Consider the following 22,126-nt stretch of genomic DNA (forward strand, 5'->3'; position numbering starts at 1 on the left):
GAAGGTGATTCGGAACAGATGGGCTCTGAAGATGAAGACATGTTAGTAGTTCCTTAAGAATCTGTTTTAGTTATATTTTCTCTCTTAGTTATGCACACTGACATGTAATAAAAATCTATGTCAAATTAAAAATAAAAATTCTAAGCCGTAAGAGAGCCTCATGTCTTATTTAATTGGAGGTGTTACTTTCTTTCTTAGTGTACGTAGAACAGTGGTGTGTCTTACAGTGGGAGACATCTTAGATGTAATGAAAGGCAGTAGCTCCCACGAGCAGCTTTCACAGACGCCCCACGTGAGGCCAGCCTTTCATATGCTCTCGCGTATTCCTGTACCTCCTTATATCCCTACTAATAACTGTAAAAAACAGCAAATTGTCTAACTAGTCTTTTAAAGTCTGCTAGAGTATAAGCTCCAGATGAGAGACTGTACCGTGCCTAGGCACTGCTTTTCCCCAGAAGCTAGAAGGTAAAGGCTGCTCGAGAGATCTGTGTTTGCCTGACGGGGCGAGTCCGACTGGGACTCTTCTCCCTTCCTTTGGGTGGCCCAGAAATAGACAGCTCTCCCCCAGGTGCTTTGGTTACGTCATGTGCGGGGCCAGAGCTTGGCTCAGCCCCGGGTCGGTGGGGGGCGGGGAGCAAGGCTGTGCCCCGGGGGGCCTTCACCTCCGTGAGAGGTGACTGTACCTCCTGCAGCCCCGGTGCCCCCGCGCGCGGGGCACTGGCATCACCTCTCCCTCCCGGGCCCACGGCTCCGGGCTGCCCGCACCTCAGGGCACACTGACAATTTATCTGGAAATGACACAGCTCCTGTCCCTAGAGTTTAGGGCCTAAGAGGCAGCGTGAAAATAGGGCAAACACAGATGAAGCCAATGCGCACACACCCCCTAATGAGCACCTTCCCTCCGAACAATCCTCCTAAAAAGAAACGCTGGAAAGACCCATGAGAAACCCACGTTTCTGCAGGTGAGGGGCTGGAAAGGAAGGGAGCGCACGGTTCGGGGGAGGGACCTCCCGCGGGATGGCTTTGGACAAACGCCCCAGCAGTCTCCCTGGAAGCCCGTGCAGGTCCCCAGGCAGGACCCGGGGATGCTCCCAGCCTCTGTCAGCCGTGGGATGCGTCTGAGAAGGGTGGTTTCCCGTGTACCCGAGGCTCTGCTGGGAGTCCTCCCTTCAGGATGGCCCCAAGCAGGCCGGTCTGCCTTCCGGTTTTGCATCTGAGAAGCAGAGAAGTTACTCCTCAGTGCGTCCTGCCAGCTCTTAGTCAGAAAAGGTCCACGGCCAGGGCAGAACATCAGGCACACGTGGGGTGTCCCAGATCGCAGGGGAGGGGCCCCTGTAGAGGGGGCCCTGTGTCCTCCCCAAGCTGTCCTGGGCGAGGTGGGCTCATTTTCCTCGCACCTTGGCCCCTGCTCCTCTGAATTAGTCCTGTTTATGAATCGCCCCCTGACCCGTGAGAGCAGCTACTGTACTGACCACGAGGACCCAGTTAGCCAGAGGACCTCAGCCCCTCCCTGCCCCCATAAAGCCGTTCCTGAAGTGTGGATTGGGCACCCCTTTTGTCGAAAAACTCATGGGACTTCCCTGGTGGCGCAGTGGATAAGACTCTGCGCTCCCAATGCAGGGGGCCTGGGTTTGATCCCTGGTCAGGGAACGAGATCCCACATGCATGCCGCAACTAAGAGTTCGCATGCCACAACTACGGAGCCCGCCTGCCGCAACTAAGACCTGGCACCACCAAATTAATTAATATTTTTTAAAAAAGAAAAGAAAAGAAAAACTCAGCCCTTTCTGCAAACTCATTTTCTCCTAGATTCTTATTTGGAAAAGCTCAGCTCTCTCCAACTCCCACACCCAGGCTGGGCCCCGAGGCTCCCTTCACACTCGCGAACGCTCAGTCCCCCCGCCCAGCCCCCAGCCTCTGCAAGGGGAATGACGAAACACCGAGACTCACCACCCTCCGATACAGCCTCCCTCACCTCCCCACCACCTCCGAGCCCACTCCTCACATCCCTCTCTGCGGCGTCCAGATCCTGCCTCACCAAGCCCACGGGAAAGGGGTGCCCAGGGCTCTGGCCTAAAGGTCCTGTGGTCCTGCCTGGCTTTGTCTCCCTCCAGCTCTTATTCATTGCTGGTGAGGCTGAACATGAGTCACTAAGTCGTGTTCCTAAATTCACTGGGGACCACACTGGAGCCAATCACAAGTCAGCCAATGCCTTGGTGCGTAGGTGCCATGGAATCGTACACCAGTGATGTTTGCCTTATGTAGACGTTCCCTCCATGGTGATCAAAAGTAAACGAAACAAAACTTATAGCTAAAGAACGGCTTTCTTTGGAATAAGAAGACCGGGAGTATATCTGGCACACTTTACTAAGATATTAGAACAGTTCCCCAAAGCAGCCAGCCCCGCATGGAATTCCTGGTAACTGCTGAAGCACAGGTGCATTTCACTGATGTAACCCTCATCTCCCAGCAGATGACAAGCCCCCGACAGGCTCGCGTATAAACCTGGGGCCACATATTCAGGCTTACAGTCACCTGACAGGTAAGTGGCACATGATGTTTCTCCACCTCGTTGTAAGCTCCGTGAAAGCAGCCACCACGGGTTAGTCATTTTCAAACCCCCCTCTTCCCAGCCATTCCCCTTTCAGTCTATGATCAAGTACTAATGATGGATGGATTCTGACATATACAGTTTCAGCAGAAGTTTGTTGAATGAAATTAAGACGAGGACCTTTGGCTTCTTTGATGCTCGTGTTCTTTGAGATCAGGTAAGGAGTGAAGCCAGTGTGAAGGCAGACCCAAGGGCTGTTCTTCGCTGGGGTGTGACTTAAGCAGGATCTCTTCCCCAAGCGCCTTTCAGGACTGGTCATGGTGTCATGGCCATTCCAGCAAGGGAACTAGAGTGCTAATTAGGAACCAAGGGAGACCCTTGTAAAATGGTCCGAACCCCTCCCACATGGTGAGGGACAGAGAAGGGCTGTGGACAGGTCATTCCCTCCAGCCCCAGCTCCTGGGGTCATAGCCATGGAGGACGCGGGGCTTCTCACATGCCTCTTCCCCAGACAGTGTGAACTCTGTCACTTGACAAAACTAAGACCTTGGTCCTTGAATGAGCTTCACCCCGTGGCCTGAACCCTGGCGGACAGCTAGGAAAAGTTACGGCCGCACACGCCCTGGTGACATGGCTCAGCAGTTACCCTCCAAGGCGCATGCCTGAGTCCTCGCAGGCTACTGAACGAAATGCCGCAGACTGGATGGCTTTCAAGCAACAGGAACTTCTGTCTCACATTTCTGGAGGTTGGAAGTCTGAGATCAGGCTGCCAGCGGGTCTGGTTCTGGTGGGAGCTCTCTTCTGGGTTGCAGACTTCTCTTTGTACCCTCCCTTGGAGGAAGGGACTAGGGCTCTCTGCGGGGTCTCTTTTATAAGGCACAAATCTCACTCATGAGGGCCACACTCTCATGATTTCAGTCCATCCCAAAGGGCCTCTCTCCTAATACCATCACCTTTAGGGGTTAGGATTTCAACATATGAATTTTGTGGGGACAGAAACATTCATACCTTAGCAGGACTGGCTGTCATTGCTATAGAATGTTCGGCAACTTGATGCTGAAAGTAATAAACATCTTACTTGGAAAAAAGAATCTCCAGTTATTTTCTACCCTGAATTGTTCCAGATAGCCTTTTAAAGTAAGAGGCAGCTGAATGCTTCCACCAACATCATTGCCCCGTTCTCACAAGAATATGGCTCAAAGGGTCCCTATTTTAGAGAAGACTTCTGCTGTAATTATGGGAGTACCTGCCGGCCAACCCCTCTCCCTGCTCCTTTGGCAAGACGCTCAGTTATTGTTTGAGCTCAGTTCAGCTGTGGAATCTTCTAACTGTAGTTTGGACCCTGCAGGGGCAGAGACTTAATAGGGGCTGCCTTTCCCACATCCTGCAAGGATTGCAAAGATCCAGTAAGTCAACATTTACATAATGCTTGGGGATTGGAAGGGTCTATTTGGGCTATAAATGTACCAGGAGAAATCTGTTGTTGTTCGTTTCTAGCGTGGTGGCTCAAAATACACCCCATTTTCTAACTTGATACCTTGTTAAAAGTTAGAAAGTCTCTATCAGGGTGAGAAAGACAACTTTTCCTTGTTCGCTGGGTGGTTTTTGAAAGCCTTAGAGATTCATTCCTCACACAGTGTCAAAGGCACTTACCGCTCACCCACACATGCAGGGAAGCCAGGAGACAGCATATTGAGGAAATGAGAGCCCCCCGGGGTGGCAGGAGGAATCTCCTCTGTTGGCAGAAAGGAGCCCTTCACACACTGCTGGGGGCAAGACAGAGCCACTGCAACCCATCTCTCCACACCCACTCGGTCGGGAAGTCGGACACAGCCCTGGGTTTTCCAATCATTCAAGTTCTCAACAAAAACCTTCCTTCATTCAAAGCACGTACTCGGGCTGATATGAGACAATCGCGGTTACTAATGGTTTGCCATCCAAAACCAAGAAACGAAGCAGTTGTGTAACGAGGCAGTTGCGTAGAAGGCCACCTGCCCCAAGCATCCACGCTGGGTTTTGACACATGGGACAGACGAGATGTTCAGGTCACGTCAACGGCACTGATGTCCAGGCATTTGCATTTCCAGCTAACACGGTGAGGTCCTGGCAACCGGTCCCTGAAATCACTGGCCCCATGGTTTACACTCTCCACATGGCTGGTGACCTTTCTCGACAGCATCGCTGAACTCAGCGTCTCCTGGCAGGCTGAGGAAGACCGCCCAAGACAGCCCCTCCCGCCTCATCAGCTCTTTACCTGTCAGGATTCGTTCCAGTTTCATTGCCCGTAAACTCAGCTCGCGACTCCAGGCTCCAGACCTCGATCCTCTCCCTGCCCTCCTGGAGCCGGTATTTGAACTTCGGCTTTTGCCCTTGCATCCTTTTGCTTAGCTGGCCCTTCAGCTCTCAGCATCCCTTGCTACTTGTAAAGGTAGAGGATTCCCTGCTTTAACGTTGACCTCACAGAAAACAGCCTTTGACCTTTGGGTCCCAACCTCCGCCCTCGTGAGCGGAGAAGGTCCATGACCATGTATATACCAGGGTAACAGAGGCAGACCTTCTCCTTCTCTCTCCCTTCTCTCTTCGTGACCCCCGCTTTTAACTCACTACTTAGACTAATAAGAAAATTCACGCGTCTGCAAATACTGAGACCAGATAAACAGGTGTCCTACCATGACCCTGGCAATGAATGCCCCTGAGATTCTAATGTAAGGAATCATTCATTTCCTTTATGCTGGTATTGCGTCCGGCCAAGAGGACAAAACCTGGATTTTGTTAAGCATTCCATACCAATTTACCTTTATGCTGAGGAGAAATTTCATCCCAAAGGGTAATTTATTCAAAAAACTGCAAGTGTCTGGGAAGAAGGACTTCTAGTGCAGGTGCCTTTTAAACCATAACTATATCGTGTCCTGACATTTATAATGAAGCCTAGAGCCAGAAATAGATTTTTCAGGAGCGCGGGTTGTGTCTAAACAGCTAGATTAAGTCTATTCTGCCTAAACTGTGCCTTTGCTTGGGAGGAGTCTGGGGGCTTCCGTGTCGGTGTGGTTCAGGGAGTTTCTGGAACTGCTCCCAGGGTTCCTTTGAGGGACGCAGCAATGGACAGCCGAGACCACATACGCACGTGCGTTCTTTCACAGACAAGACAGAAGAAAAAGAATTGCTTCCATTTCTAAGCAAGGCCGAATGCTAACCTTTCGCGGTCTGTTTTATTCTCCCTTGAAATTACATCGATTTGGTCTTTCGCGTTGTGATTAAGGGAGAATTTAGTTAGCAGCTGAGGTGTGCAGCTCACATATTTATCATTGTTCTTGGGTCCACCTTGAGGTCCTTGGGTAGAGAGTTGGAATGTTTTGGAAAATTAGTTAAAAGAAGCCTTGAGTTTTAAAGCTTGAAGAAACCACGGAGGGTCACAAAGAGGGATCGTAGGCCCTTCCTTACTTAGTGGGGAATCCTTTAGACATTTTCAGAAGGGAGAATAAAACTCCCTTCTGAAAATGGTGTGAAAAAATTATTATATAATTTTAATTAAATTATTATATAATTTTAATTAAAAATTGTGGTTTTCCAAAGGTCTTCTGAAGAAAACCTGAGACTTGAAGAAGTTGTTTTTTGTAAATTGGAGGCACTGGGTTAGAGACTTGGGTGTTCTATGCAAAACTGAGATGTAGTGGCCACAGAGAGGGGGGCGGGGGGGGGGTTGGATGATGACCAGGGAGACAGTTTTCTGGTTGAAAAGCACCACCGAAGGCTTTTATGCTGAAGCAGGAGAGCAGCCTTCTTCTCACCTAGGATGATATACGGGGTGAGCTGCAGAAGAGATGGAGGGGAGACACAGATCAATTTCACTTCTCCTGGCAGAGAGGATGCTGTGCACAGAAATATCACACAGACTAGAGAAAGGCCCTCATTCATACCAAGACGGTACAAGGATGGAAAGCAGGGTGACTACTGCCGTGCCCCCAGGGGCCAAAGCCAGCTCTGGAAATGGAGGCAAAAGGGCCCAACTGGAGGGTGCAAACCTGGCCTGTAGGGGGCAGCATTGTTCAGCCCCAGCCAGGCGTCAGAACTTGTGAAAGCAGCCCGAGTGGCCAGATCTTTCCAAGTTTCAAGAAAAGCCTAGATAAAATAGTTAGCTAGTGGGAAGCAGCCACCTAGCACAGGGAGATCAGCTCGGTGCTCTGTGACCGCCTGGAGGGGTGGGATAGGGTGGGTGGGAGGGAGGGAGACGCAAGAGGGAGGGGATATGGGGATATATGTATACATATAGCTGATTCACTTTGTTATACAGCAGACACTAACACACCATTGTAAAGCAATTATACTCCAATATAGATGTTAAAAAAAAAAAAGAAAAGCCTAGAGCTTGTCATACTGAGTGAAGTAAGTCAGAGAAGGACAAATATCGTATGCTATTGCTTTTAAGTGGAATCTAAAAAAATGGTACAAACAAACTTATTTACAAAACAGAGTCACAGATGTAGAAAAGAAACTTGTGGTTATAACAGGGGGAGAACGTGGGGGAGGGATAAACTGGGAGGTTGGGACCAACATATACACGCTACTATATATAAAATAGATAACTAATAAGGACCTGCTGTATAGCACAGGGAACACTACTCAATACTCTGTAATGACCAATATGGGAAAAGAATCTAAAAAAGAGTGGATATATGTATAACTGATTCACTTTGCTGTACAGCAGAAAGTAACACAACATTGTAAATCAACTATACTCCGATAAAAATTTTAAAAAAGAAATTAAAAAAAAAAGAAAAGCCAGAAAACTGGATTTTTATTTGAAATCTCACCTTCTTTAAAAGGTTGGCAACACACCTAAAACCCCTTTAGAACGCTGTTCCAAGAGCCTCTCTGCGATTGACACTTCGCAGTCCTGTATAAAAACCTTTCATTAAGGCAATGGAAGAGGGAACAGTGTTATTAGCACAGCAGACGGAAGGAAAAGGCAAATTGCAAGTCAGTGGCAAAGGGTTTTTATGAGAAAACTTCTCTAGAGCCTCAACATTGGAGCCAAGCTCTGAAGCTAATGTGTGTATGTCAGAAGGTTACTAACCTCAAATCTGGAAGTTAAAACCAGAGTTCTATCAAATAATGATTAATAACAGTTGAAGCTGAATATGAAATAACTTCTACACAGCAAGAGGTTAAATATTTATGCTGTTATTTGAATCAGAAGTAATACTCTGGTAGAAATTTCATGAATGGCTGAATGATGTGTTTTCTGCTGGGTCTCTCTGTGATTTGCAGGTTTAAGCAGTTGGTCCACATGATCATAAGTCAGGTGCCATTGCTCGCCTGGGGGCTGCTATTGACATTCTGGACATAGCGTCTAGAAAGAAAGGAGAAGCCCTTTAGGGCAAACCTCGCAACCTCTCACTTAGAACACGATGGGAATTCTCAGTAGTATTGGAGTTGCCACACTCTGTTGAGTTTGGGTTTTGCTTCCTCTCACAGTAACCTTGCTTGAGGTAGTATGTTTATTACCCCCAACTAGCTTCACAAGCTGTAATATACAGGATTCTATTGCATCCTGGTGGTGGGTCAGATTTTCGTCCAGCACTATTCATTCCCAGCCACCTGCACCCTCACGGACAGAGCATACTTCCCTGGCCTTTGGTTTCAGGTGTGGCCTTGCTTTAGTCAATCTTATGTTAAGAGACCTGATGTGATCAAGGGCTGGAAAGCACTTGTGTGACTGGGCGTGTTCTTTTCACTCTGCCATCTCAGGGAGATGCACTTTCTGTAGGTAACTACTGCCTCTGCAGCCTGGGAGGAACACATACGGAGGCAGACCCAGCCGCGTCCATGGCTGAGGCAATGTGCCCCACGAAGCCCAGCCCAGGTGAGCTGCCCCAGCCAACTCGCAGGTGTGAGAGAACAAACAGATGTTCTTTTAAGAAACTGAGTTTGGGGAGTGGTTTGTAGTTTAGCACTATTCTAGCACTAGCTAATTGATACCATCCTTTTCAGAGTGAATTAGGCTTTTCGTCTTTTAACTGGTCCCTATAATTAGTCTGCTTAGTTGGGGTGTAAGAGTTCCACTCGGGATGTGGGGATTAGGTATTTTAAGGATTGCGAGAACTGGACAGTAGTCAGAGGGTCTAAGTTAAGCAATGGGTGTACTTTATTTTTTTCTTCTTTTTTTTTTTTTTTTTTTGCGGTATGCGGGCCTCTCACTGTTGTGGCCTCTCCTGTTGTGGAGCGCAGGCTCCGGACGCGCAGGCTCAGCGGCCATGGCTCACGGGCCCAGCCGCTCCGCGGCATGTGGGATCTTCCCAGACCAGGGATCGAACCTGCGCCCCCTGCATTGGGAGTGTGGAGTCTTACCTGCTGTGCCACCAGGGAAGTCTCAAGATCTGGCTTTTCAGATCCTCTTTCCCCTCAATTACAGGGTCTCATTTGCATGACTTGGATCAGGGACCGCAACCCTAGTTCAGTTAGGCATCTCAGGGGCACGGGGCTGGCACACAGTAGGCTATCAGTAGATGTTTGCCCGATCGACGTCTGTAGACTACCTGAGCCGATTGATTTTCCCTAGGGTAACATTTCACACATGCCACTTATTACTCCTCTGGACGCCCCTCTTTCAACTCTCTTTCCTTCGTGTTCCCAATCTTCATTCTCTCCTGTTTTTTCTCTTTGAGAGCTTGGCTAGCACTGGTTCCTAGTGGTCCCACTGTGAACGGCAAGGGGGCTGTTTGTGGAGGTTGTGTAAGAGGGATGCCCCTGCAGTGCTGGTGACCAGACGACGGTGCCCTGTTGTGCCACTCACACGTGCGGTGCAAGCAGATGTTCCCCTCGGGTACTGAAGCCTTATTGTGAAGGAGCTCGGAGACCCAAGCAGAGAGCCAGACCCACCCAGAGACAAGAGGAATTAGAGATATAAATTCAGCTGCAGTGGCAAAAGGAAATCTGGGTCCCCTAAAGCAGGTGACAGTGCCGGTCACCTTGCTCCTCCAAAGTTCTCACACACCCCAGGTGGAGAGCTGGGGATCCAGAAGGCGACTCTGTGAGTCTGTCTTACTCCTTAGGAGGGGTGGTCGGCTTGCAGGGGCTCCTTTTCACTGGGCTAACGGAGGATGTGGCACACAGGTGCCCGATGAACATGGGACAGCTAAGCACAGGGCAGAGGGTGGGAAGTGTCCTGTAGGGTCAGAGTCCTCGGGCCCAGGCTGCCGGGAAATGCTTCGGAAGGCGTCACTGAGCAGGGGGGGTGGCAGCTCTTGCAGGACACATCTGCCCTCACCTCTCACGGCTTCTGTAGATGATGTGCTCTTCCGTAAGCAAAGATGGTGCCACTAACCACGTGAGCATGTGAGCCGGTGCTCCTCCTGTGATGAGTCATAAGGAAGCTGCATGGCTAATTAAACGAACACTGACGGGCTAAGGCGGGAGCTTCTCAGTTCAAGTGTTGTCTCTGTTTCTGGCAGCTTTCAGACTTTATGCCCTCATTTAACTTCTCGAAGGATCTCAATTTCCTCAGCTATGAAAATGAGACTCCGTAAGGTGGCTTACCTTCCATTTCTAACATCGGACAAATGAATTCCTTGGGTGGGACTGGAAGTTGATATCCTATGTTCATGTCTCAGCTCTCCGTTAACTTCCCACTCTTTTGACCTCACTTGTCCTCCCATAAAAATAAATTTTTAATCTAAAAAAAAAAGACCATTTCTAGGTTGATTTACCTTTGACCTTCATCTAGGGCAGCACAAAAACGTTAATCTTGAAGAAGAGGGTACTTCTGTTATTTTTTTCCTTTTCTTTTTTTCCCTGTGACCATATGAAATTGGGGCCACTGGCTGGTTTGACAGGTGTGTCTTGAGGATGTGATACAGCGGAAAATTCACAACATTTCCCTGAATATATTATTCTAGTATTTGAAATGCTTCCCTATTTCGGCCCTAACAGCCTTTTAAATATCATATTTTCTTCACACCCCGCATTCCAGCCACTCCAGAGGATCCACTGGGGTCCTCCCGGCCTCTCACGCCCTTGACTTTCTTATGCTTTTCTTTTAGGTTGAAATGTCTTTTCTCCTATCCCCACCTTGCTCATTTTCTTTTCCCTCCACTTGGGGTTTTTTTTTAAAGTACCTTCTCAGATGTCCGTTCCTGGGTAAGCTTTCCTCCACCTGCCCCTGGCCCAGTCCATCAGGAAGACACAGGCACATCCTTGCCCGTCCTCCTCCTTTCCTGGTCCACAGTTGTGTGATGTTTAAGCGCATTGCAGTTGCTGCTTCCTGGAGGCCCCTCCCCTTCAGGCAGGGCCTTGCCCCTAGCGAGCACCTTTACAATATCCAGCCAAGTCACTTTTTGGATTAAAGGGCAAGCGGACATAACAGCTCAGCTTGAAAAAGTGAAGATAAGGGTCAGCGAAGGTGAAAGCCCATCCCCCCCAGGTGAGCAGGGCTGGTGCCGTGAGGGTCCCCAAGCCACGCTTGAAGAGGTTTGTCCTCTCGTCCCAGGACCTTGTGTTCTTTCAGTGCATTTTGGAACAGATGGGCGCCTTCCAAACCCCAACGTCGAGAGCTAAGACGGGAGGCAGGGGTAAGGGCAGCAGCTGAGCACAGCAGAGCAGTGAGAGGGGGGATGAGCAAGGGCTACAAATGCATCCCAGAGACAGTGTCACCGCGTGGCTCGCCAGTGACACGGCCTCCCGGTCACACGGTGGCCTCACACGGCATGTACCTAATGACAGACGTGTGTGACAAACCAGGACAGACAGCAGCCTGGGGAAGCCTGGGGCAGCTTCAGCAGGTCTGAAGTAAGATATGAAACTCAGCCCCCGGAAGCTGGGGATGCCGTCCCACCTCACGTTCTGTTCCTCTAGGAATCAGGCAGGGCGGGTGCCACATGAACCCTGACCGGCATCCCCTCCACCCACCCCAGAGGGGCTGAGAGAGACCGAGACTTCGGGGCTGTGCCCCGCTGGTCCCAAAGAGTATGGAGGGGTCCACTGGAGCCTGGGGAGGGGTCAGGATGCCGGACACCACATCCTCAGATACCCGGCTGTCTTATCTGGAGCCTCTGGGGGCTGCTACCAGGGCGCGGTGGTGGAGAAGGGACCGTTCTGCTCTGCTGTCACTGTGGCAAAGCCTCCGTGCCTAGGAGGGACACTACTTCTTGGCATCCTCCCTTCATAAGGGTAACTGTTCTTTCTTTTTTTATTGAAGTGTATGGCTGATGTACAATATTGTGTTAGTTTCAGGAGTAGTATACACATTATTATATAATCATTCAGCAAGTGATTCAGTTATGTCTATATTCTTTTTTCAGATTATTTTCCATTATAGATTATTACAGGATATTGAATATAGTTCCCTGTGCTATACAGTAAATCCTTTTTGGTTATCTATTTTATATATAGTAGTGTGTATCTGTTAATCCCATCCTCCTAATTTATCCTTCTCTCCTCTACCTTTCCCCTTTGGTAGCCATAAGTTAGTTCTGTATGTCTGTGAGTCTGTTTCCGTTCTGTAAATAGATTCTTTTGTTTTTAGATTCATTATTGTTTAGATTCCACATGTAAGTGATATGTAATATTTGTCTTCGTCTGACTTACTCCACTTAGTATGATAATCTCTAGATCCATCCATGTTGCTGCAAATGGCATTATTTCATTCTTTTTTATGGCTGAGTAATATTCCATTGTATATATGGACCACATCTTCTTTATCTGTTCATCTGCTGATGGGCATGTGTTGCTTCTATGTCTTGGCTATTGTGAATAGTGCTGCTATGAACATGTCATTCCTATTAGAACAGCTAAACTTAACAGAGAATGTACTGAACGCCAAGTACTGTACGAAGCCCTTTATAGGATTATCTGATTTAATTCTCCCAACAGTCTTATAGGGTGGGTGCTCTTATTATCTCCATTTGACAGATGAAATGGTTAAGGTTTAAATTAGTTGAGTAACCTGCCGATGTTCACTCAGCTAATAAGACAGGACTGAGGCAGGGACTCAGACCTAACTGTCCTGCACTTTTAGCCTCACTGTACTTTGTTCACCCAAAACCTGGAGAGAAAAACAGGAAGCAGGGCCACAGTGCGGGGGGGGGGGCATTTAAGTGGGGACAGGTGACACAGGAGCACCTGAGGAAGCCACTTCAGAGACACCTCTTGTTCATCCTCGACCCAGATGGTGAGAAATCAACTGGGAAAACTTCCGGACCCGCTCCCCTAGTGAGTGTTTGGAGATGGGGCTCACGTAGGTAGGGTCCTCTTGTCTGCCACATGGCATGACCCAAACTTAAGGAAGGAACTGTAACCATAGCAACCATGATATACCCATAGACACAAGAGACTTCTGTCTTAAAAAACAACTGCCAGGATGACTTACCATCGACATGCAGGTCGGGGAGTGAAAAGCCAGTGGAGAAATTTGGTGACTGAAATATTGCCCTTCAACCACGCAAGTCTGAAGTTGTAGGCAAAGGGAGACTCAGGGGTCAGACAGTTCAGGTCCCCTTCCAGGAGCCATCAGTGCTGGGGTCAGTAGGTTTGGCATCTGTCAGCATCACTGTTCTCTAAAACCCTCGACGTCTTGCCTTGTCACATCCTGTTAAAAGCTACAATTTCCTTCCTCTTGCACTGGCTCACTTGCAATGTTAGTAAGCAACTTAAGAAGCGAATTATACTAATTTTGCTTATCCCTGAAGTGTGAAATTTTAGAAGATGGTGCCAAATGAATGATCATGTATGTTTCTCGTGCCTTTTTTTTCATTTGTTCATTCTTAACAACACTTCTCTGCTGTGTAAATTTCTCTAAGCAAAATGAAGGATGAAAACAATTATAAAATTATCCAGAAGTACAGGTTTCAAATGCCGATAAGAAGAAGACAGAGAATTTTATGGATCTGTAAATGCATATTTTTTGTCCAGGTAAATTCGAAGCCAGTTGTTCGTTGTGTAGAGACACCAGCTAGGTTATCAGCTACAACAAATCGGCACAACTTTTGCTGATGAGATAAGACTGAAACACAGTTATCACTGAAGGTAGGATGGAATCTCATCTTGCGCATGCAGTGGAGTCTAAAGTCAGAGTACGTTGATCGTGAAAATTGAATGGGGTCAAAGCTAGCCTTGAAAATTCTTTAATTATTCCATAAAGAACAGTATCTATGATAGGATATGTGCAACCTGGATCATATAGCCATTGACGCAAATTCACTGCATAACAAACAACCCCACAATCTCCATGGAAACATGGAAAACAACAGTAAGCATTTAATGATCGCTCCTGTGCCTGTGGGTTTGTTGTAGCATCTCTGCTCCGTGTGCCTCATTCTGGAGCCCGGGATGGAGAGGTCGTACCTGTTTAGAGTACAGTCTTCCCACGCTGAGAGCAGATGCACAAGAGAATGAGCCTGGTCACATAAGTGCATTTGGAGCCTCTCCTTGTATCAACGTTTGCTAACATCCCATTGACCAAGGACAGTCACGTGGCCAAGCCCCGAATCAAGGGGCAGGGGAGTACAATTCATGCAGCACGAGGCCACGGCCAGATGTGTTTCTCTAGCACCAAGGAGTCAGGCAACAGGACAAACGGTTCAAGTTGGCACAAGTCATTCAGGTAGAGTATTTTTGATTATATAAAAGACATGGTTCCAGCTCAGTCAATGGAGCAAGTGAAATCTGCGCGTGATGTCATTGCCCCTTGAAGACAACGTGTTTGCTCAGCTTTGGGGTCTGTTTCCTTGTTATACCTGCCCTCTAATGGCCAGGGAAGTGTGGCTGTGAGAAGCAACCCACCAGCTCACCAGCCCGCCTTCCCACCCAGAGGCTCTGAAGATGTCCTTCTCCCTCCTGGCCATCGTTTCTGCTGAACTTTTGGGCTCCCCCTCTACACCCCACCCCCGCTCCTCGCTGCCAACCCGATCCTCGGGTCCCATTCCTGCCCTCCCCCGACTCCCTTGGACCCCATGCTCTGCACCTGCCCAGGTGGGACTTCCGTTTACCCCCAGGCGCTGGACAGCTCCTCCCCTTCCCCCCTGCCCATTCCAAGACTGCCAGAACACTGGACCCAGGGTCACCTGGAGGGGAGGTCACCTGAGACTCAGGGTCACCTGGGAGTGATATTGGACAACACGACCCTTAACATCTCACTTTTCCCTAAAATGTCCAGTAAGGTGAAAATGATCGAATAGTCATGATTCATTCAGGAAAAAACAGACAGGAAGTATTTTGAGTAGAAACAGATTTAATTCGAAGAAGCACATGGCGGTTGAGTAGGGCTGGGGACGTCTGCTCTCAGGAAATCTGGAAGAGCAGGAATCCCAGGGGAGCTGCCACCGGACTCCAGCTGTCTGAAGCACCAGAGCAGGTGGTTCTCCGGAGGGCGTCTCAACGCCACCAGCAGCTGCTGACACCGACTTCAGCTACCTACCCGCAGTGCACGGCTCTTGAGGAGATCGCCCCTCTCCCTAAAACTACAGCAAATCATCTCAGCCGCTTGACAGAGGTGATTTTTTTCCACTTGTCTTTGGAAAACCCTAACCCTGACCCATACTGGGAAAAGAAATTGCAGGCTTTTCTCCGGCGAGGCATAAATCAACCCAGAAGGGGCAGGGATGATGCTGGCTTGACACAGACTGTGCGGAAAATCCAGCTCACCTTCTTCCCATAAACTTCCAAACTGAAGCCATCACCCTACCACGCTCCTGCCCAGCCCGATGCAAGGGAAGATGTATTCAGCCTGTTCACTGGAGGGGGAAGACACAGAGTTCCATATGTCACTCCATCCTGACCAAGACAGAAAGTGACATTTAAAAAAGTCATCCGGATCATTATGCTAATTCTAGAACTTGCAAAGCTCTAGTAGACCCATTTATGTATTCATTTATCTAAACTGAAGATTAATATTTATAGTTAAGGGATTGTCTTACTTGGATACTAAATTTTTAAAAAAATGTACTGAGGCTTTACATTATTTCAGCTGAATGCAATAGAATATTGAAGTTTTCACAAGACTCCTCTGTACGGTAAAACCTGAAAAGACTCCTCCTTATGTCTTACCTAAAAGAAGGAGGAAAATTCTTCTGGCATTTATTTCTCTCCTATATGGTTTCTTGCCTTTGTTCACATATTATTTTATACTAAAGAAAGCCTTACATTCTAATCATAAATCCTACTGGAAAATCTTAGCCACCATAAACAATGATTCTCACCCCCATCCTCTTCAGTATTAGAAGAATCTAGAAAACATATAGAATATGTTTGGAACAGACAGGAGTTAATTATATATGGCCCCCAGGGAAATTCTTATGAAGTAAAAGTTAAGACATTTGAATTCAAAACCGTTTTGATCCTGGAATGTAACCATTTATTAATTTGTCCATTCATTCAGCAAACACACGTTGAATACTTACCCTGTGCCTGGTGAAGTTGTCTACGGGTCCTACCCTCAGGGTCCCTGTCTGGCAGAGGAGCTCCCAGTTGGGGTACCGAAGTCTCCGAATTGCCATACTTAAATAGCATGTGGCACACAAGCATCCCCCTCTCCAAAATGAGTTAGAGGAAACTCTCTGTGTCACCAAATAGTGCTTAGCTTTCCCCAAAGAATTACCAAAGAGCTCTTTCAAAGTGGTGATGAGATTGTAATTTCCAAAACTGCAGTTACGCTCCAGTTTGTAGAGAAGAAGCGACACTGCCAGCAGGTGGCTCTGGCGAAGCCATGAACGGGATGGCTGGATGCACTTGGTCTTGACCAAAGGCACTTGGGCGCCCCTCCAAGTTGCCCGGCTTTTGGGGGTGGGGAGACCAGGTGACCAGATTCCATATTCTTCAGAGGATGTAAATGCCTGTGTTGTGATGATTCTACTTTTGCAGAAACATCTTACTGAATCGACTGTTTAACAAGAGGTTGACGTTTATAAGTACGCCATAGACCGAACTCTGCAAAATATAGATGGGCTCTTGTTTTATAAGAGGATAACGTCATATCCAACGTGAAGCTGTCATAGAGCCAGAGGACTCTTCAGAGAGCTGCTAGCGTACCACCAGCAGCCGACCAGAGACAACCATAGAAGGTTGGTGCTGCAAGACCCCTTATATTTTAGAGCCCTGTGCCCCGCACTGAGCTGAAGGCTGAGTGGACCCTGGTCCCAGGCTGCCCAGATGATTCTCATCCCTAGGGCACCCCACGACAAGGAGACACACAGTCGGTGCTCAAGATCTTGAGAAGAAACGACTTCCCCATCATCACCCCTTTGCTTATGAACCGTTACCATCTGCGAATCTATTTGAAACATACCAGAAATGGCATTTTACAAATTACAGAGTTAAATGGAAACACTACAATACTATCTATAGGAAGAAACGCTCCAACACACACATTTTAAAGCAAAAGCATAATAAATGTGATTAAGAGATAACTCAGTGAAGATATTGAGACCTGCAAACAAAAGCATAATAAATGTGATCATTATTGTGATGAAGAGATAACTCAGTGAAGACATTGAGACCTGCAGACAAAAGCCCCAGCAAACCAAGAGGCCATGGGTAGGGCGGGCTCCACACAGCAGGGCTGGGGGGCCTGGATCAGCTCCTAGGGGAGAAGGTGAAGACCCACTTCCCGGCTCTCCACATTCCTGCCATTTGCCGTCACTCCGGCCTGATTCAGGCTCCTGTCATCTCATACTGGGACCTCAGTGGTCTCCTGGCCTCCTCCAGCCACCCCCATGGCAATCCGTCCTCCCGGGTGTTACCAGAAGACATTTCCTATGACCACGTTGCAAACCCTCTGAAAACACTTTGACAGCAGTTCTAGCAAGATCCTGCCTAGACTCCCTGGCATGGCCATTGCCTTCCATGACCTGGCAAGGGCCTCCCTCTCCTGTCTCACCTGCACCCATAGCACATGGGCGAGCTAGGAGCCAGAGAAAGGCAAGCTGTACTCTGCAACTCCCCAGACGATGAGACACTTGCTGGGGGCAGAGAAAGGACATTTACCTAAGCACTTACCTTATATCAGCTCTCACCTGCATGCACAGCAGAGTCACCTGGGGAGTTTCTAAAATATGCCAATGTCCAGGCCACACCCCAGACCGACTATATCAGAGCCTCCGGAGTGGGACCCTGGCATCAGTATCTTTAAGCGCCTCTGGTCATTCCAATCTGCGGCCAAGTTGTGGACCACAGCTATACACTCACTCTCCTGTTTTATTTATTTATTTTTAAATTTATTTTTATCGGAGTATAGTTGATTTGCACTGTTGTGTTAGTTTCTGCTGTACAGCAAAGTGAGTCAGTTATACATATACACATATCCGCTCTTTTTTAGATTCTTTTCCCATATAAGTCATTAGGGAATATTGAGTAGAGTTCCCTGTGCTATACAGTAGGTCCTTATTAGTTATTTATTTTATATATAGTAGTGTGTATATGTCATCATTCTTATCTTTTAAAGGAAGGAGTCTTATCACTTATTTGAAGTCCAAATACGTCAGCCTCAAATTTTAACATCAACCACCTGCTAATCATTGCTTACTTTGGGGAGGAACAGCCATCAGTTTCAGGAAGTGGGTGTCAGGGCAGTGAAGATGCGAGATCAATTCAGAAAGTCAGAGGTCAGCCCATCTCCGGCAAGACCTGTGGTTTTATGAAAACCCTCCTGGATGTCAAGGAACGGGAGCCCTCGTGGCCCGGGCAGCTAGGTGGACAGCCTTGTCCCGTCCAGCTTGGCTCAGCAGGACCCTAGAGGGGAGGGAGGAAGTGACTCAGGGCTGCCCTCTTTCCAACAGCCCAACAGGGCTGTAACCTTTTGTGAAAGGAGAGGTAAAAATAGCAGCAGGACTTGAGGAAGAGCTCAGAATTTTTAGCTTCTGAACCATCCAATTATATAACCGAGGGTAAGCGATCCGAAGAAGGGCGGGTACGAATCATTCGTCATCCTGTGCGTACCCTGGGCTGGGCGCCCTATGGGGCTCTTCTCACTCAGTCCTCACCAGGACCCCGTGAGGTCGGTGTGTCATCTCCCTTTTATAAACGAGGGCCAGTGACTGAGAGCATGCAAACAGCAGAGCTGCGGCGACTCCTGGCACCTGCGCGTGGAAGGCCCGCTGTGCCCATTTGCTAGTCAGCTCCTTGCATTGCGCGCCCCCGGTTCAGGCCCAATACAGACACGGAGGCGGGGACTTCTCCAGGGACCACCACACGCCTGGCTGCGTCCTAGCACCCGTGTAACGATGTGGAGAGAGGTGAGAGCAGGGCTTGAAGCAGAAATTCTTACTTCTCAGCCCCTTTGCTGGTTCCTCCTCTTTCTCCAACTTCTTTTTTTTTTATAAGGAGATTAAAAACAAAAACATACATTTATTTATTTTGGCTGTGCCGGGTCTTAGTTGAGGCGTGCAGGATCTTCCCTGCGGCATGCTTTAGTTGTGGCATGCAGACTGTTAGTTGCAGCATGCGGGATCTAGTTCCCCGACCAGGGATTGAACCTGGGCCCCCTGCACTGGGAGTGCAGAGTCTTACCCACTGGACCACCTGGGAAGTCCCTCTCCCCGACTTCTTCATGTCGGGGTGCACTGGGGCTCAGTCCCCGATCCTCTTCTCCGTCAAGGCATTTTCTTACTTCAAATCCACCCATGTACTAATCCTCCCCATTTTACATCTCCAGCCCAGATCTCTTGAACCCCAGATGTGCTCTGCCGACCCACCGTCTCCCTTGGGCATCTAATAAACCTCTCAGATCCATACGTGGGAAAGCTGAACTTGCAGTCTCTCCTCTAACACCTTCCCCACCTGCAACCTTCCCCATCTTAGCTGATGGCAACTCCATCCTTACAGGTGTTCAGGCTCACGAGCCTGGACTCTACTTTCTTTCACAATCCACATCCAGCCTTCCAAGAAACCCTATTGACTCCGCCATCAGCATATACCCAGAATCTGACAACTTCTTATATTTCCACTATTAAGTTCAGGGGGCTGGCTGTCCAGGATCAAAGGTGCTGAGAGATCTGGTATCTGGTGAGAGTCCTCTTCCTTGTCTGCTGATGGCCTTCTTCTCCTTGTATGCTCACGTGGCTGAGAGGTAGAAATCATTTTTTTTTTAACATCTTTATTGGAGTATAATTGCTTTACAATGGTGTGTTAGTTTCTGCTTTATAACAAAGTCAATCAGTTATACATATACATATGTTCCCACATCTCCTCCCTCTTGTGTCTCCCTCCCACTCTCCCTAGCCCACCCCTCTAGGTGGTCACAGAGCACCGAGCTGATCTCCGTGTGCTATGCGGCTGCTTCCCACTAGCTATCTATTGTACGTTTGGTAGTGTATATATGTCCATGCCACCCTCTCGCTTTGTCCCAGCTTCCCCTTCCCCCTCCCCGCATCCTCAAGTCCGTTCTCTAGTAGGTCTGCGTCTCTTAAACACGTTATTTTCAGTGTCTTCATATATATTGGTGCTGTTATTTAATGTCCTGATAGAACCCTTAATGGCAAAAGCCCCATGAGGACGACAATATACATGTTTTGCTGGTCACTGGATTTCAGGCACTAACACAGTGTACATAGCGGGGATGTCATAAATATTTGATGAATAAAGGAAAGGAAAAAGGAATAAGGAAGGCAGGTGGGAAGGAAGAAACTAATATTCTCAACCAAGCTCATTTACTATGATGAGTTTTGTGGGACATGGAAATATGGTTTTTTGTTGTTTTTTTTTGCGGTACATGGGCCTCTCACCACTGTGGCCTCTCCCGTTGTGGAGCACAGGCTCTGGATGCGCAGGCTCAGCGGCCATGGCTCACGGGCCCAGCCACTCCGCGGCATGTGGGATCTTCCCGGACCGGGGCACGAACCCGTGTCCCCTGCATCGGCAGGCGGACCCCCAACCACTGCGCCACCAGGGAAGCCCTGGAAATATGTTTTTAATACCAAACTTTTCTTTCTGTATTTAACTACGGTCCTAAGTCTGAGTTGCCACAATGCACGACTGACCAGTGTCTGCAGAATGTGAGCTGCACACACGGCGTGGATATAATTTAGGCATAGATTTGTTTCTAAAAAACACGAAAACATTAAATTTAGAAGTTGGGTTTATCCAGACAAAGCCTAATAGATTTGCTAACCAAGATATTTACAAACGCAGCTGAACTTAGATAATTTAATATCTCCTAGTTCGGGGCAGGCAAAACACTCAAGGGCACAAGAAAAGATCTACAGTTGACAATAAATAAATAAAGTTATGTAGGCACACAGGCTTCAGTAGTTGTGGCACGTGGGCTCAGTAGTTGTGGCTCGTGGGCTCTAGAGCGCAGGCTCAGTAGTTGTGGCGCATGGGCTTAGTTGCTCCGCGGCACGTGGGATCTTCCCGGACCAGGGCTCGAACCCATGTCCCCTGCATTGGCAGGCGGATTCCCAACCACTGCACCACCAGGGAAATCCCTAAATGATGCCTTTTACTTCAAGATGTCCATTTCTGTACGTGGAAACTCCAAGTTTCAGATGTAGATGGTCCCTGGCTTACGGTTGTTCAACTTTATGATGTTGTGAAAGCAGTACGCATTCAGTAGAAACTGAACTTCGAATTTTGAATCTGGATCTTCTCACAGGCTGGCGGTACGTGATGATATACACTCTCGTGATGCTGGGCAGCAGGTGGCAGCTGTGGCTCTCAGTCAGCCCCACCATCACGTGAGTAAACAGCCCGTACATTTACCACCATTCTGTACCCAGACAGCCATTCTCTTTTTTTACTTTCAGGGCAGTAGTCAATAAATTACACAAGGCAGTCAATACTTTATTAAGGAATAGGCTTTGTGTTAAATGATTTTGCCCAACTGCAGGCTAATGTAAGTGTTCTGAGCATGTTTAAAGTAGGTCAGGCTCCAACTGATTCCTGTCTTAAAAGACCTGTTTTGAACTACCTGAGTCCAGACCCCAAACCTATAAATTTCCTTTCCTCACCTCCCCCTACTCAGATTGTCAAGGTCGCGTTCTCCATCACCGCAGCGAGTCTAACAAAGTTAGCTTTGCTAGAGAGCAGGTTTCCGGTCATCTTTTGAGATGCTGACAGTCTACGAGATGAGCATTGCCTTGTGAAACAAGTTTCAGTTTCATATATGTGCACGCGTATGTGTCTGTGTTTACTGGAAGGTGACGTAAATTGTGCTGCAACTGTGGGTGGTGGTGAAAATATTCGAAAGCCGTTGGTTTATTGTTGTGTTCTTCTACTAGAATAAATTTTGTCTTCTCTACCTTAAAAAAAAATAAAGTGGGTGAGGCTAAGTTACAATGCTCAGTAGGTTAGGGGTATTAAATGCTTTTTGACTTACAAAATTTTCAGTTTGCGAAGGGTTTATAGGGACATAATCCCATCGTAAGTTGAGGAAGATCTGTATTTGATTTTATCCGTGCCGACTTGGCCATTATTTGGCCTGGTAAAAGCTGTATTCATTTTCTTTTGCTCCCATAACAAATCACCACAAACTTAATAAGATCAACAACATACATTTATTATCTCCCAGTTCTGGGAGGCCAGCAAGGGTCTCACTGGGCTAAAAGCAACATGTGGGCCAACTGCATTCCTTTCTGGAAGCTCTGGGGGAAA

The 22,126-nt window shown here is 48.0% G+C and overlaps 1 long non-coding RNA gene across 1 annotated transcript; it reads left to right on the forward strand.

The window, feature by feature from the left end:
* The first annotated feature begins 18,611 nt into the window (after positions 1-18,611).
* LOC137232953 (uncharacterized) lies at positions 18,612-21,573 on the forward strand. The gene is made up of 3 exons (XR_010947246.1): positions 18,612-18,771; positions 19,490-19,604; positions 21,129-21,573. It is a non-coding gene; the product is annotated as an uncharacterized lncRNA (long non-coding RNA).
* Positions 21,574-22,126: the final 553 nt, after the last annotated feature.

The sequence above is a fragment of the Pseudorca crassidens genome, chromosome 10 (assembly GCF_039906515.1).
Source record: "Pseudorca crassidens isolate mPseCra1 chromosome 10, mPseCra1.hap1, whole genome shotgun sequence".
Classification (NCBI taxonomy): domain Eukaryota; kingdom Metazoa; phylum Chordata; class Mammalia; order Artiodactyla; family Delphinidae; genus Pseudorca; species Pseudorca crassidens.